Source organism: Podarcis muralis, chromosome 1 (genome assembly GCF_964188315.1).
Source record: "Podarcis muralis chromosome 1, rPodMur119.hap1.1, whole genome shotgun sequence".
NCBI classification, from domain to species: Eukaryota; Metazoa; Chordata; class Lepidosauria; order Squamata; family Lacertidae; genus Podarcis; species Podarcis muralis.
In genome coordinates, this window is record NC_135655.1 from 56,977,826 (window position 1) to 56,994,983 (window position 17,158).

The window sequence follows — 17,158 nt, forward strand, 5'->3', positions numbered from 1 at the left end:
CATAGTTAAGTGTCCCACGCCAGATCTGTAATTCTACCGATGGAAGATTAGTCTCTACGTGCAATGATGCGTTTGGGACACAGGGTGGTACAGATAAAATTTGCCTTAAGAAGTTTGATTGGATAGCTTCCGTAGATGCAAGGTGAGTGCCTGTCCAAATCTGAGCCCCATATAATAACTGTGCTAGGGGTTTAGCTTGGAACATTTCCAGGACTGATGGTATATGTCAGAATTTGGTGCTTTGGTATGCTTTATCTTTTGCACATTTCTGGTGTGCTCTCCATGACCCCGTAGACTGGAAAATAAGGCCAAAATATTTGAAAACTTTGACCTGTTCAATTAGCTAATTGTCTGACAAATTGCTGGTCTTCTAACAAAGCTATGTAAATTGTTCCTTAGATCAGCTTCCATACCTGAGGATTGGAAAGTGATGAATGATACAGTAGGTTTTAGAAAGGGATCCAAGAAACCTGGGGAGAAAAATTACCGGTAAAAGCAATTCGTCAGTGGAACATCCTGTCTTAGGAGGTGGAGAGTCCTCTTATACTGGAGCTACTAAAGCGAAGGATGTATAGCTGCTTTCCCCAACCTGGTGCCACCCAGACACTTTGGACTACATCAGCCCCAGCTTGCATGGTCAGTGCTTAGGAATGATGGGAGATCTGGAGGCCACAAGACTGGAAAAGGCTCCCATATGACCTTCTGTCAAGCATGCTGTAGCTGCAATTTATATTGTAGATCCTGTATTAAGAAAAGAAGAAGAGCCGACTGGGTCAAGCCAATGGCCCATCTAGTGCAGCATCCTGTTCGCTCAATGGCGAACCAGAAAAAAGGTAAAGGTACCCCTGCCCGTACGGGCCAGTCTTGACAGACTCTGGGGTTGTGCACCCATCTCACTTAAGAGGCCAGGGGGCAGCGCTGTCCAGAGACACTTCTGGGTCACGTGGCCAGCGTGACATCGCTGCTCTGGCGAGCCTGCACCAGCGCAGCACACGGAAACGCCGTTTACCTTCCCGCCAGTAAGTGGTCCCTATTTATCTACTTGCACCTGGGGGTGCTTTCGAACTGCTAGGTTGGCAGGCGCTGGGACCGAGCAACGGGAGCGCACCCACCGCGGGGATTCGAACCGCCGACCTTTCGATCGGCAAGCCCTAGGCGCCGAGGCTTTTACCCACAGCGCACCCGCGTCCCCCTTTGGCGAACCAGATAGCTGTGGGAAACTGGAAAGCAGGACCTGAGGACAAGAGCACCCTCTCCTCCTGTGGCTTCTAACAACTCACATTCAGAAGAACTGCTGCCTCCAACCATGGAGGTAGAGTCTAGCCATGTTGGGTAGTAGCCATTGACAGCCTTATCCTTCGTTAATTTGTCCAATCCTCTTTTAACGGCATGGGATTGAACTAGATAGTCTCCAAGATCCCTTCCATCTTTATCATTCTTTGATTGCACAGCATATAGGTACACATGTATGCACTCACACACTAAGACAAGTGTAATGGAAAGATGGTTCTGGAGAGGTTGATTTAAGGATTTTCTAATGAGTACTGAAAACTATGTTACCAGTGAACTTTGCTTGTACCCCATGCAGTGAAGCAAATGAGTTTACAAAAGATTAGGTGACAGGATCTCTGTGGCTTGGCAAAAAAAAAAACCCTTGGCTGATAAACTTGAAAGCGTTCTGTAGAAGCAACAAGCCTAGTAAAACATTCTGCTCAAAGCAGACCTAAGTCGTGGCATTTACTTGAGTCTAAAATCAACAGGTTTGTTCATGTTTCCAAGTCTTTGTGAAATCGAGCAGGTAATTTCTGATCCACATCCAAATAAGTCCTGATCTAAGGGCTTCAATGCACACATACAAGATGAGGACACATAAAGCAGCCATTTCTGCAACTGAAGCGGAGGGGATTTATATTGGATGGGAAATAGTCTGGGAACAAGGTTCCAGGATGAAATTAAGATGAGATACAAACAGACAAATAGCTCGTGTCAGTGCAAATAAACTTTATGCACATCCATAAATACTATGGAGGCCACAGCTTAGTAAGAAAAAAAGTTTACTAAACCTGCAATCATAACCCCACTAACCTGGGAGTAGACCCCATTAAAATCAGTAAGACGTACTTCTGAGTAGGCATCCTTAGGATTAAGCTGCAAAAATATTATTATTTGGTGAAAATCACAGTCTAATATATGTACAAGTATGTGTATCATTGGGATAGTCATCCTCCTGGCACAATTTTCTGAATGAACCTCATTAGCATTTAGAACCTTCTAGTAGAGATGGGTCTTCCATCTGACTCCTTTGAATCAATTGTGTTGTTTTAGCTGGTGTAAGGGACATTAGGACTTCTACCTCTTGAGGCCCTAGAGGACTGGCTTAAACATTCAGTGTGTTGGAGCAACTGCCAGGACCCATTGTGGCTGATGTTTGGGGTGTTGTTCTTTTTGCATTACAGTACTGTTTTGTGTAGGGACGTGGGTGGCACTGTGGGTTAAACCACTGAGCCTAAGACTTGCCAATCAGAAGGTCAGTGGTTTGAATCTCCGTGATGGGGTGAGCTCCCGTTGCTCGGTCCCTGCTCCTGCCAACCTAGCAGTTCGAAAGCACATCAAAATGCAAGTAGATTAATAGGTACCGCTCCGGCGGGAAGGTAAACGGAGTTTCCGTGCGCTGCTCTGGTCGCCAGAAGCGGCTTAGTCATGCTGGCCACATGACCTGGAAGCTGTACGCCGGCTCCCTCGGCCAATAAAGCGAGATGAGCGCCAGAACCCCAGAGTCGGTCATGACTGGACCTAATGGTCAGGGGCCCCTTTACCTTTACCTTACTGTTTCGCATATTGTAAACTTGACTTTAAATCACCTTTATGATTTCTAGAAATGCAGGATATAAATACATACAAATGATGATTTATATTATTTTTTATTATTATTTCAGAGAATTTATAAACTGCTTATTACTGGAGGCACCAAAGCAATGTACAAAAACCAGTAAAATGGTATAATCAATAGCCCAAGGTCAGATAGCTCCATTATATCTGTAACTCACTGAAGCAGCTGCCATTTGCTTCTCAGATAAGCTCCCTCATTGAGGAAATGGCGTGGTGATGATCAAGACTGACATCACTGCTGCCTCCGTCACTGTCTGACACAACCCTAAACTGTGTCACTGCAGGCCGCTATGAAGCCCTGCAACAGCTTCGAGAGAAATGAAGGCAAACATGTAAAGCATGCTGTCAACCCTGCTGAAACATCTCATTAGGCGCATCATCTTTTATAGGCTTTCAGATCAATATGACTCAGATAAGAAGCTGGGATAAGAAGATGAAGGAGAGATAAGCAGCACACACAAGTTTTCAAGGTTGCACAAATGCATCTCAAGAATTTATTAGTATTATTTTTAATCCACAGAGGGTTTGGGAACTAGAGCATCAGCAGTATTGTTACTTGACAGATTGAAACTATGACGAAATTTTAGGGTAGGGAATGTATCTGTTTATGCTTCTCATCTTAACTTCCATCCTAGGGTCTGCTCATGTATGGCTGTTGCTTAGTTGAGTAGATTTCCCTGTGTTTAACCAGTTTGTAAATGGCTCAATTCTTACCCAGCGCTTCTTTTCTAGAAAAATAGGTGCTGGTATTCACCATGAAGTTGTTACAGTAAATGCCACACTTTTTAACAACAACAAACAGAGGTGCCAGTACTGCATACCTTTGAGTATCCCCCTGAAAAAAGAAAAAGTAAAGCAATGTTCTTACCATTCTTTGGTTCAACCACCTTTCTGAAGAGTTTTCAAGAATGGTTGGTCACAATCAACAGTGAGGGCAGACAGAAAATAGTGACATGGAATACCAGGGAAACATTATAGATTTCCAGGAAACGCTTTCATCTATATTCATGACTCAGCTTAGGAAACCTGTTGAACCTTCCACCAATCCATTTATGACACATAAAATAATTCAACTTGAGTTGACTTCATCATGGTTTTCAATGATCAAACAAGTTGCTCCTTAGATAAGGATGTAGGCAAGTTCTCATTCAGCCGCTCATGAATATTCCAAAATCTTTCTACAGATCAAAACTTGTAGTGTGTACTGCACGATTATTGCCCCACAGAAAGAATTATAGGGCTAAAGAACTCAGAAGCATTTAGAATCCTGAGAAAATGTTGTGTGGGCACTGCCACAAAATGGTTGGCATGGCAAAACACACAGAGGTGTACCTAGGCTCCCTTGCAGGGGCATACAAGGGGAGGGCGGGGGGCGGGCCCTGGGTGCTACCCTGAGAGGGGTGACAAGATGGCCCGCTGCCTCCCCCCAGCTGTGGAGTAGCTGAGGGTCATACAGGTACGGACGCCATGCATGCGGCAGCCCGTACGGGCTTTCACATGTGCGGTGTCGGTACAAGCTTGTGCACATGCGTAGTCCATACGGGCTTTCACACATGTGTGCCCCCCCCCCGGGTACCAGAGAGGCTTCCTCCACCCCTGCTCCCTTGTACCCTTGGCAAGGAGCTATATTGGCACCTCTGAAACTGAGAGAGACTGTGGAATCCAACAACCAAACTGGCTATGAGGCGAAAAAATAGAGCTTCAGACCTAGGAGCAGTGCTTTTTTAAAAAAATATTTAGGGGTACTCTCACTCTCCGACTCATATTGAAATACTGCCCCTCAAAGAGGCCAAACTTAGATTCACAAAATGTTTAGGGGTATGCGTCCCCCCCCCCCCGCGTATCCCCAGAAAAAAATCACTGCCTAGGAGTATGTCTCACTGAATTCAAATGAGACTTACCTCTGAGCAGAAATGTATAGGATCGCACTATTCAGGACTCACCTCTATCAAAACTGAAGTCTGCCCACAAGTTAGCTCAGTGGTCAAGCAATTGTGCTGCTTGTTGAAGGTCCCAGGTTCAATCCCAGGTATCTCCTCGTAGGGGTGGGAAAGACCCTTGCCTTCACACCCTTGACAGGTTTAAAGATGCTCTCAAGGCAAATCTAAAAAAAATGTGGTATAAGCACTGATAACTGGGGAACACTTGCTTGTAAGCGCTCCAACTGAAGAACTGCCTTTACCAAAGGTGTCATGGACCTTGAAGAAACACGAACTCAGGATGAAAGGGAGAAACATAGTAAGAGGAAGGCATGCTTGGCAAACCCTCACCATGATCAACTGCTGTCCGGAAACTTATGTCCCCACTGTGGAAGGACATGTGGATCCAGAATTGGTCTCCACAGTCACTCACAGACTCACTGTTAAGACCGTATTCATGAAAGATGTTAAGTTGTGGGTGAATATATCAGACGACACAGCGATTCTTCAAACAGCTCTTGTTTATTCATAGGTCAGAACAGAACTGAACTGAAGCGTTCAGCCAGCCTGCTTATATAGAGCTCCACTAGAACGCAACAGTAACCATTTTCTGTAACTATCCAATCACTGAACGTCACTTTCGATCCCTTATTTGCATATGTGGACCTGAACTATCTACAGTATCCCCCTGCTGGCCCAGGGTGAGAACTTCAGTACATAACAAAAGACAATCTTAATTGGCTACGAGTGATCACCAAAGAAGAAGAAATCCTCATTATTTTTCTTCCTCCCTCTCAACCTGCCCTAAGCCCTAGATCCTACATTTTTTTTCTTCCTCCTCCAATCCATGGGCCCCAAGTTGTTGGGGATCCCATACATAACAATAGTCTTAATAATAATTTACTCGTTATTTTGTACCATTTGGAAAGCATACCGTATTTTTCGCTCTATAAGATGCACCAGACCACAAGACACACCTAGTTTTTGGAGGAAGAAAACAAGAAAAAAAATATTCTGAATCTCAGAAGCCAGAACAGCAAGAGGGATCGCTGCGCAGTGAAAGCAGCAATCCCTCTTGCTGTTCTGGCTTCTGGGATAGCTGCGCAGCCTGCATTCGCTCCATAAGATGCACACACATTTCCCCTTACTTTTTAGGAGGGAAAAAGTGAGTCTTATAGAGCAAAAAAATGGTATATATACAGTTCAGCCAGTGAGTCACACCCTCTGTTAATATGTGTCATGAAGAGAGACACTTGGTTGATGCTACTGCATTTTGCCTAGTGCTATAGTCATGAACAACATGATACCTTCTTTGAGTGATCTTAATTTTACACATACTCTTAATTATTAATTAATTAATTAATCGAATAGTTTGCATACTACTGAACACCATAGTCTCTAAGCAGCATAGAATAATGTTACAAAAGTAACCAGAAAATCACCCAGAAAATCCACAAAACTAGTTTAGCAAAAGTAATCAACAAGTAATTTAACAAGAAATTCAAGTTTAAATCCTGGAACTGACCATTTGATATTATTTAAAAAGGTAGCAGTCTTTGCGGTTAGCATTATTTACACTGGAAGTATTTGCCTAAAATGGCTCTTAACAGGTGGTGGTGACAACTATTAGCTTTATTCTGCCCATTTATGCCAGCTTTGATAAGCAATCTGTATTTCAGATCATTGTAACCTTTTCTGCCTGTAGGATATAAAGACTAAGGCTATGTACACGATCCTGTTTACTCTGAATCCAGTACTTTCCCACCACTGGTTTGGGAAGTGGAATACACATGATGTTAGCCACAATCCACATCTATGTAGTCATTCTTTATAAAATACTGCATTTTGATGCATTCTCCTCTCCCCCCCCAAAAAAAACCCTCAGCTTTCATCTGAATTGAAAAGAAGAAAGACCTGGCTGTGTTTTAAGTTGGTAATGTATGCACAGCCTAAAGAAGATGTAGCCTTGAGTTAAAAATTAGTAACTCCCATATTTTATAGAAATTGACTAAACGTATGTCAAAGGACCTTGCAGAACTCATGTAAGAACAAGAAGAAAATGAGGCTGCTATAGGGGGCTATTCAATCATACATCGCTTAGAGGCCAGACTGATTATACACTGTCTGTCATGTTGGGTTCCAAAGCCAATTCATTCCCTGCTAACATTTAAGAAGTCTGCTTTGATTTTTGTAAACAGATCCCCACCTATGTAAGATGTATGTGTGTATTTTATGTATGTATAATGTTACGGGTTATCAAATTGCACAGGCAGTTGGATCTAGTTGTCTGCAATCCTATATCCACTTACCTGAAAGCAAGTTCCACTGAACTCAGTAGAACTTGCTCTGGAGAAGACACACATAGGATTCGGGAGAGGCTGGTGTGGTAACACCACAGAGCGAGCCTCTCAATAGTAGCATCGCTGATACTTATTCAAGTGGGGCAGGGTAGTCGTGGGTCTAGGGTAGTGCAGACACAGCAGCAGAGCTCATCCAACACTATCAGCAGTGTGATCGCACTGCCCTAACCTCGTCTCCACACTGTCTTGTCCCTGCACTGTCCTGTAAGTGTCAGTGACACCCCTGTTGGTAGGACAGCTTCATAGTCCCACTACACCACACTGGTTGCTCCTTGAAGGATTTCACTGTAAATTAGTGCCCCAGAAATAAAGGGAAGGAGCTAGCCATGCCTTAAAAATCAATGGAAATCAAGCTCAACTAGCTTAGGGTAATTCATCCAGTCAGGTGTTTATGGGATGGGTGCTCCTCATACAAGCATGTTTTGGCAGGGTCCACACAACATAGGTGTCATCAAAATAATAATAATAATAATAATTGTATTTATACCCCACCCTCCCCGGCCAATACATTAAAAACACAAAATCAAACAATTGATTAAAACACAGCTCAATCACAGTAAAATCAAGATAAACTTAAGTACATACATTACGCTTAAAAGCAACACAGATCAGGATCTAAGAAAATAGAAGAAAGAATATACAATCAGCTATCAGACCATCAAAAACAACAAAATATAAGCTGCCGGAACATCTATGGTGTCTATTGTATTCATATATAGGCATTGACCATTTTGCGCAGGTGATATGTTCTGACCCCTTGCCCACATCATCACCCCAATCTGTTCCGTCCCATCCCCCCCCCCCCCCGTTTTGTAACATTTTTGTGATGTTTCAGGATCACCTCTGGGTTCGGGCCAGTGTGCATGCACGCGGTTGTACACGTATTAGACAAGCGTAAAATGGCTGTTGCTTGTATGCAATAAAACAAAACCCATCCACTGTAAATGTGTCCTCTCCCCCCCCCTCCCCACTTGCCTCTTATCACCTTCAGAGTATCGGAATATTTTTCAAGCAAGTGATCTGCCAGACTTTCTGATGCCAAGTCACAGTAAGAAAGCTGCAACATCTATGTTAGCTTTCAGTCTATCACTTTGAGATAGGCTTTCCTTCTCCCTGAATATTCAAACAAGCTGTAAAGTTGCCCACATTAGAATATCTATGGGCTGATTAGTATGTGAAGGGTTTTTTTTCCTGCAGCGCAATTTTTTGAGTTCTACTTGTTCAAGCATCTGCGCATGGACATATGTTTCTGTATATTGTTGCTAGATCGGAGCATAAATGGTTGCCTGCAGCATGAACTTTCAATGGAAAGATCTCATGAATGAACTGAACGAGCATTAATACATATTGCAATGTGCCGACTATAATTAAGCATTTGGTCTTTCAGTCCTCTGAATGTGTTAGAAACCTGCTGCCATTTCTGGTTTTACTGTTGTTTCACCACTACATCTTCCAGCCCGTATAATATATATCACTGCCTCCTTGGAGCCACTTAGATGACTTGCAGAGATAAAAAGTAATAGTGGGTCATAAACTGAGAAAATAACAGATGAGACCGATTCACTGACTTGGACCATCAGGTTGAGTTAGTTGAAAAGTGAGCTTTATTTTTAATCAACGTAGAAACTTGCTAAAATAGGGTAGTGATTTATTTATTTTTCTAGTTAAAACTGTTAAAATAAATAGTTTAGTTTAAACCCCAACAAACTACTCTGGCTAAGCAACAATAGGCATATTTGCAGCTGAAGTTAAGCTCTATTGAATCCTAGCAATTTCAGTGACAGACTGAAGCATATGCACTAAAAAAACAAATCTAAGAAGAGTTCTATTGCATCAGGCCAAAGGCCCATCTAGTCCAGCATCCTGTTCTCACAGCGGCCAGCCTGATGCCTATGGGAAGCCCAAAAGTAGGACCTAAGTCCTACTCTCTACATGTGTGATTTACAGTAATAGTAATAATAATAATAATTTATTATTCATACCCCGCCCATATGGCTGGGTCTCCCCAGCCACTCTGGGCGGCTTCCAACAAAATATTAAAATACAGTAATGCATCAAACATTAAAAGCTTCCCTAAAGAGGGCTGCCTTCAGATGTCTTCTAAAGGTCTGGTAGTTGTTGTTCTCTTTGGCATCTGATGGGAGGGCGTTCCACAGGGAGGGCGCCACTACCGAGAAGGCCCTCTGCCTGGTTCCCTGTAACTTGGCTTCTCGCAGTGAGGGAACCGCCAGAAGGCCCTCGGTGCTGGACCTCAGTGTCCGGGTAGAATGATGGGGGTGGAGACGCTCCTTCAGATATATTGGACCGAGGCCGTTTAGGGCTTTAAAGGTCAGCACCAACACTTTGAATTGTGCTTGGAAACGTACTGGGAGCCAATGTAGGTCTTTCAAGACCAGTGTTATGTGGTCTCGGTGGCCACTCCCAGTCACCAGTCTAGCTGCCGCATTCTGGATTAGTTGTAGTTTCCGGGTCACCTTCAAAGGTAGCCCCACATAGAGCACATTGCAGTAGTCCAAGCAGGAGATAACCAGAGCATGCACCACTCTGGCAAGGCAGTCCGCAAGCAGATAGGGTCTCAGCCTGCGTACCAGATGGAGCTGGTAAACAGCTGTCCTGGACACAAAATTGACCTGCACCTCCATGGACAGCTGTGAGTCCAAAATGACTCCCAGGCTGCGTATCTGGTCCTTCAGGGGCACAGTTACCCCATTCAGGACCACGGAGTCCTCCACACCCGCCCACCTCCTGTCCCCCAAGAACAGTACTTCTGTCTTGTCAGGATTCAACCTCAATCTGTTAGCTGCCATCCATCCTCCAACCGCCTCCAGACATTCACACAGACCTTCATCACCTTCACTGGTCCTGATTTGAAAGAGAGGTAGAGCTGGGTATCATCTGCATATTGATGGACACCCAGCCCAAACCCCCTGATGATCTCTCCCGGTATTCAGGTATTCAGAGGCTTACTGGCTCTGACAGTGGAGGTAGAACATAGTCATTGTGATTGGAAGCCATGAATGGCCTCATCCACCATGAATCTGTCGAACCCTCTTTCAAAGCCACCAAGTTGTAGCAGCAAATTCCACAGTTTTACTGTGTGAATGAGTACTTTCTTTTGTCTTTCCCTAGTCTTCCAGTATTCAGCTTCATTCATACAATTCACAATATCTGCGCAATATTTGCACAATTTATAATGCATACAATTTGGAGGCCATTGCACATTCATTTTATTTTTTTCTTTATTTTCTTACATCTCACCTTTCTTCTGTTATGAAACACAAGGCAAGTGTCCACATGGCATCCAAGCACTGGCTCGACTCAGGTCTGCTTAGATTCAGCACCCATGGTAGCCTCACACACCTTTATACCATACCTTGGGACATCAGCAATGTGATTCATTAATGAAAAGTTAGCATTTCAACCTGTAGCATACATTGCTTATGGCCACATGGAATATCATGCAGTATAACATAAAAGAGAATCACATGCCAAAAAAACCTCAAACACGTCCCACCAGCACAAGGATTTCTGGTTGTGCAGTTTCCAATTGTCACCATCTCTTTCTAATATCTCCCAATATTTTGGCCAGTTGGCCTCCATATTGGCTCTTTTTCGGGCCTTAGCCTCTAGGGGTGACAACCACCTCGGAGTTTTATTCTCCAATAAGTCTTTATATTTTGTCCAGACATTAAAAACTGATTTTCTGACAATATGGTTCTTAAAAGCCTTGTTAATCTTAACCTTATCATACCATAAATATGCATGCCATCCAAATGCATTATTAAAACCTTCCAAATCCAATACATCCGTATCTTCGAGAAGTAACCAATCTTTCAACCAGCAGAAAGCTGCAGCTTCATAGTACAACTTTAAGTCTGGCAGGGCAAAGCCCCCTCTTTCTTTCGCATCTGTTAATATTTTGAGTTTAATTCTGGGCTTTTTGCCCTGCCAGACAAATTTTGAAATATCTTTCTGCCACTTCCGAAAACATTCTGTCTTATCTACAATCTGTAGTGTCTGAAATAGAAATAACATTTTTGGCAATACATTCATTTTGATGGCAGCTATTCGGCCTAACAAGGAAAGTTTTAATCTTGACCAACTATCCAAGTCTCTCTTGATTTCTGACCAACATTTTTCATAATTATCTTTAAATAAACTCAGATTTTTTGCTGTTATGTTCACCCCTAGGTATTTAACTTTTTTAACCACAGTTAGTTCTGTCTCTTTCTGAAACCGTTCCAACTCGGTATCTGTCAAATTTTTCCCCAAAACCTTAGTTTTTTGCTTATTTAATTTAAATCCCGCCACTCGACCAAAGTTTTGAATCAGTTGTAATACTCTTTTCGTACTAGATTCCGGCTCCTGTAATGTCAAAACTAGGTCATCTGCAAATGCCTTAAGTTTATATTGTTTCGCTCCGACCTGAATCCCTTCTACCAACCGGTCCCCCCTGATCATGTTCAACAGCACTTCCAGAACCGAGATAAACAGTAATGGGGAAATCGGGCAGCCTTGTCGTGTACCTTTTTCAATTTTGAGCTCTTCTGTAACCACATTGTTGACTATCAGTTTGGCCTTTTGCTCTGAGTATATTGCCTCAATCCCATTCTCAAACCCCCGTCCCACTCCCATTTCTTTTAGGTTCCCCTTCATAAATTTCCAAGATATGTCGTCGAAGGCTTTCTCCGCGTCTATAAAAATTAAAGCTGCTTTAGTATTTATGTTTGTTTGCAAAAGTTCCAATATGTCTATAATGTTCCTTGTATTAGCGAACATGTGTCTACCCGGGAGAAAGCCTGCCTGGTCTTTATGAATTATCTCACTTAAAACTTTCTTGAATCTACGTGCCAAAACATCTGCAAATATTTTGTAATCCACATTTAGAAGGGAAATGGGACGGTAGTTCTTAAGTTGTGTCTTTTCGGTTTCCGACTTTGGTATCAATGTGATAAATGCTTCTTTCCACGATTCTGGCGCCTTCTTCCCCTCCATTATTTCATTACTGACCTCCAACAATGGCTGTATCAAGTAGTCTTTCAATGTCTTATAATAGTTGGAGGTCAGTCCATCTGGTCCTGGCGATTTGCCCTGTTTCAAACTCTGTATGGCCTGCTCAATCTCTTGTCGTGTTATTTTTACCATTCAGAATTGTTCTGTTTTCTTCTGACAGCTTTGCTAGTCCATTTTTCTCCAAAAATTGTTTAATCTCTATTTAATTGGAAACTGCAGAGTTTAGAGAAAATGAGAGATAAAGTGCGAGATTGGTTACACTATGCTCAGATTAAAGAAGTGTTTAAAAATGACAAAAAGGTAGGATTCCAGGTGGAGAAGTCAAAGTTGGAAACTGAACTGTTAGAACCTAAGACTAAAGTACTTTCAAAGATGTATAATTTGCTGCTGAAATGGAACACACAAGACGAAATGGTTAAATCGGCAATGATAAAATGGGCTCAGGACATTGGGCATAATATCATGTTTGAAGATTGGGAAAGGTTGTGGACCTCTGGGCTGAACTTCACTGCATGTAATGCTTTGAAGGAAAATGTAATGAAAATGATGTACAGATGGTACATGACCCCAGTCAAATTGGCTAAAATATACCATTCGTCGGATAATAAATGTTGGAAATGTAAGGAAAATGAAGGAACATTTTTTCACCTCTGGTGGTCGTGTCCTAGAGTGAAGGCCTTCTGGGAGATGATATACAATGAGTTAAAAAAGGTGTTTAAGTACACCTTTACTAAGCAACCAGAGGCCTTCCTCTTGGGCATTGTCGGCCAGAGTGTGCAAAAAAAAGATAGAACATTTTTTATGTATGCAACAGCGGCAGCAAGGATACTGATCGCTAAGAATTGGAAGACTCAAAATCTACCCACTCTGGAAGAATGGCAGATGCAGCTGATGGACTATATGCAACTTGCTGAGATGACCGGCAGAATTCGAGACCTGGGAGAAGAAAGGATGGAAGAAGACTGGAAGAAATTTAAGACCTATTTACAAAAGTATTGTAATTTGACTGAATGTTGACCGGGATGTCAGAATAGAAACAATTGCCTACCACTAAATTAGATTTAAGATTAATCATATGTCAATGAACAAAATTAAGATTATGGACAAAATGATAATTTGCTTGGAAACAATTATATAATGATGTAAGTGTCTGCGGGAGGTATGGGGGAGTCCAAAGTAATAATGGAAAGATGTTAAACAACTAATGCTGTTTTTATAATATGTTTTTGTATTGAAAAACCTTAATAAATATGTATTTAAAAAAAAAAAAGGATTTCTGGTTGTGCAACAAGACTTTCCTCCCTCTCCTTCCACCACACATACTCCTCACCCACTCCAACCCTGCTCCAGAAGGTTGGGGAAACCCCTAGAATAGAATTAGGGGGTGCAATGAAAAAGGAAGGTGGGGAAAGTCTCATTGTTCAAATGGAAATCTTTGCACTGAGGGTACAGTACTTAACACTGCTTTGGATACAATCTGTTGGTTTCAAGTGTGAAATGTGGTATCTTTAAAACAGTACCTTCAAAATATAATGCACATTAAAACAATTTCCCCCTTTTTTTACATGAATACTTCGGAGCAGAATAAACATGGCCATAATGTGAACTTCTACCAGTTTACCAAACGGCTGCCTCTGGCTTGATGACACTTCTTTCCACTGAGAAACAGAGATTCTCAGTTGTTGTTGCATTCTGAATTTTGCTCAGAGGGGAGCACAGAATGGAAAGATCCATCGCTAGGTTTAGAATTAGGGAGTAAAGCAAGTGCAATTTGAAACCCCCTCCATTTCAGTCCCAACTGTGGCATGCCAGACATCCAACTCATGAATTCTTGGGAATCTTTTTTCAGATTTGTGTGGTATGTTCAAACACAGGCAAGATCAGCGATAGGGGCAGGGTTAAAAGGGGAAATTGGGGAGGTGAATGTGGCAGTTAGAGAGGACAGACTCCCTTAACTGCCTTGCAAATAGGATCAAGGAAAAATGAAAAGGAACTCAAGAACAGGCCCCGACATAGACAATAGCAATGTTTCCCTGGGGCTTTACAGAAAGTGTACATATATACCACTCCCCTGTTTCTTTGTTTTTACACTGTCAATCAATTAAAGTGTTTCAACTGATTGATCCCCTACTTTTTTATCTGATCCATTAATTAATTCCATAGAATCTATCTACAAATGATTCTACGAATCATAGAAACATAGCCGTAGAGTTGGAAGGTACCCTCAGGGTCATCTAGTCCAACCCCTTGCAAGGCAGGAATCACAGCTGAAGAATCCCTGACAGATGGCCATCCAACCTCTGTTTAAAAAGCTCCAAGGATGGCAAGTCCATCACCTTCCAGGTAGCCCTTTCCACTGTTGAAAGTCCTTCCTAATGTTTAGTCATTTAAATATATTTACATATTTTAACCTTCCCCCCTTAATTATCAAGACAAACATGGCAACTTAGAATTTCATAAGCATAACCTACCCCACTTTGTTGGGAAGAAATGCCATTTTTCCATTTGATTTCCTATTACAGTGGTACCTTGGGTCACATACGCTTCAGGTTACAGACGCTTCAGGTTACAGACTCCGCTAACCCAGAAATATTACCTTGGGTTAAGAACTTTGCTTCAGGATGAGAACAGAAATCATGCAGTGACGGCGCAGCGGCAGCAGGAGGCCCCATTAGTTAAAGTGGTGCTTCAGGTTAAGAACAGTTTCAGGTTAAGAACAGACCTCCAGAACGAATTAAGTTCTTAACCCGAGGTACCACTGTACACCTATTATAAGTACCAAACTACTGTCTGGGGGATACCCTTCAGTGACTGTCCACAAATGGAAGGGAACCCTTCAGAAGAATCCTTCAGAGAGGCAATCTCCAGCAATCTTCCTCTCTCCTGCAGTTTCCTGTGCTCTCTCTAAATCTGCTCCAGAAGCTCACTCAAATCGTTGGAGCATATTTAGAGGGTTCTGCAGGGCTCTGCAGGGAGGGGGGTTGCTGAAAATTGCATCTCTCCCCCCCCCCCACACACACACAGAATAAAGAAGAGAAGTGATTTAATTAATGGTCCTGGAGTTGTAATCAGTCCTGCTTCTCTGACTGAATTATACCTTTCTTAAAGTCAGCATCCATGCTGTATTTATATACAGTAGTGGGTTATCTGGAAAATCAGCTGTCACATAGATATTTAGATACACAGGCATAATAAATTGTCTCCTACTAGCAGTAGAATAATATCTTCCTAAGGGCTATATGGCTCTATTAAATTGATGAAAAAGTCATCCAGGCTGATTAGGGATAGGAAGAGTCTATTGCACATGATTTACATTCAATTTTGGACAGGTTTTCAAATATTTTGCAGGATGTGTGTAAATCACAAGTTTGCAAAGGAGGCACCATCTGGTACTTGGGATTTCCAGTTCCAAGAAAATGTCTATGTTAGGAACTGTTTCTGGTTTCTTCCTTCCTTCTTTCTCATTTCCTCCAAAACAGAAGCAAGTTCTGGCAAATGAAAGCTTGCAGAAGTGCTTGACTTAGAAGCAGGGCTTTGTGCTAAAGGTAAACTGCATTATACAACGGCATGATGTGGAACTGCTCAGCTATTTTGAAAAGTTTTTTTATATATCCAACCCTCAAAACAAATTAACCAAAACATATACGCTGCAGGATGAAGCAACTCTCTTCAGGCAACACCTGAAGCCTGAAGCAAATGGCTACATTTTACAGCAAAGCTAGGTCGTCATTGACAGTAGCCTCACCCCAGGCCACTTACACAGCAGTGTCACCTTTTGCAATCATTGGTTCCTTCAAGGTATCGGGGTTTCCAAGTGTGGCAATCTCTCCTCAGAGCTCTCTTGAGCTGATCAGAGTCTGGTGGTCTCCTCTGAGCTCAGGGAAGGAGAGAGGCTCCATTGCCCACAAAAGCGTCACAGGACAGATGACGGACTGGATCCATCTCCTCCTTAGAGCTGCTGGAGGAGCTAACCTGTGGGAGTCCTGGTTCTGGGGCATAATTGGCCCTGAGTTAGCTCCTTTTTTCACCTGCAGTATAGATTTTACATGACCATTTACAGTCTACAGAATTTACTCTGTCAGTCAACTACAAAACATTTCAATTATGAAAATCAATTGAGACCTTTTTTGGTATATTTTTATTTATTTTCAAGAATAATAATAGGGTATAGAGCAGGGGTAGGCAAACTAAGGCCCGGATCTGGCCCTATTCTCTTCTAAATCCAGCCCGCGGACAGTCCGGGAAAGTGTGTTCTCCCTCATGGAGAGCACAGGTTGTGGGTGGGGCTGACAAGACACCTCACTGTTACTAGGCAAATGGTTTGGCCATCCTTTAAGCAGGGGCAGGCTGTTACTGGGGAAATCTAGATGTTGCCATTTGTTGATTGACAGCCCTATTTGTTAAATACAATTTTCCTCTTTTCGCTGCTTACTTCAGATCACCCACCCTTCCTTCCCTAATTTTAGGCTGTTTGCTTGACCTTGCTATGCCTGTCATGGGGTCGTCTGCTTTGGGGCAGGGGCCTGGTAGGAATTTTGTCCATTTGGCTGATTAGTGTGTGCCACTTGGTTTTTGCCTACTGCGTAGCAAATCGCCACAACTTGTAAGGTTTGCTGTTAGGCATTGGTCTTGGAATTGGTTGATGGAGGGGTATGGATTCGGTTGTGCCTGCCCCTCCAAAATGCTGCTGCAGCTGCTGCTTCAAGGGTTTTCTGTTAAATGAAGCCAGGGGCTCCCCATGCTTTTGTCCGAAACCCCCTGGCAAGGGGCTAGGGCCACGCAAGCCCCTGGGAGCATTCTGGGGAGAGGTGAGGCATGGTTCCCAGTCCCGTCTCTCTCCCCAGGTGACTTACCCTTGCTGACTTCGTGGGGGGTGCGAATGTCAGAGCTGTCCCCGTGCGGGGTCAGTTAGTGCTACCAATGCCTAAGCAACCACTCACATTGCTGTAATTTGAATAAAGTTGTGGCCAAAATTAT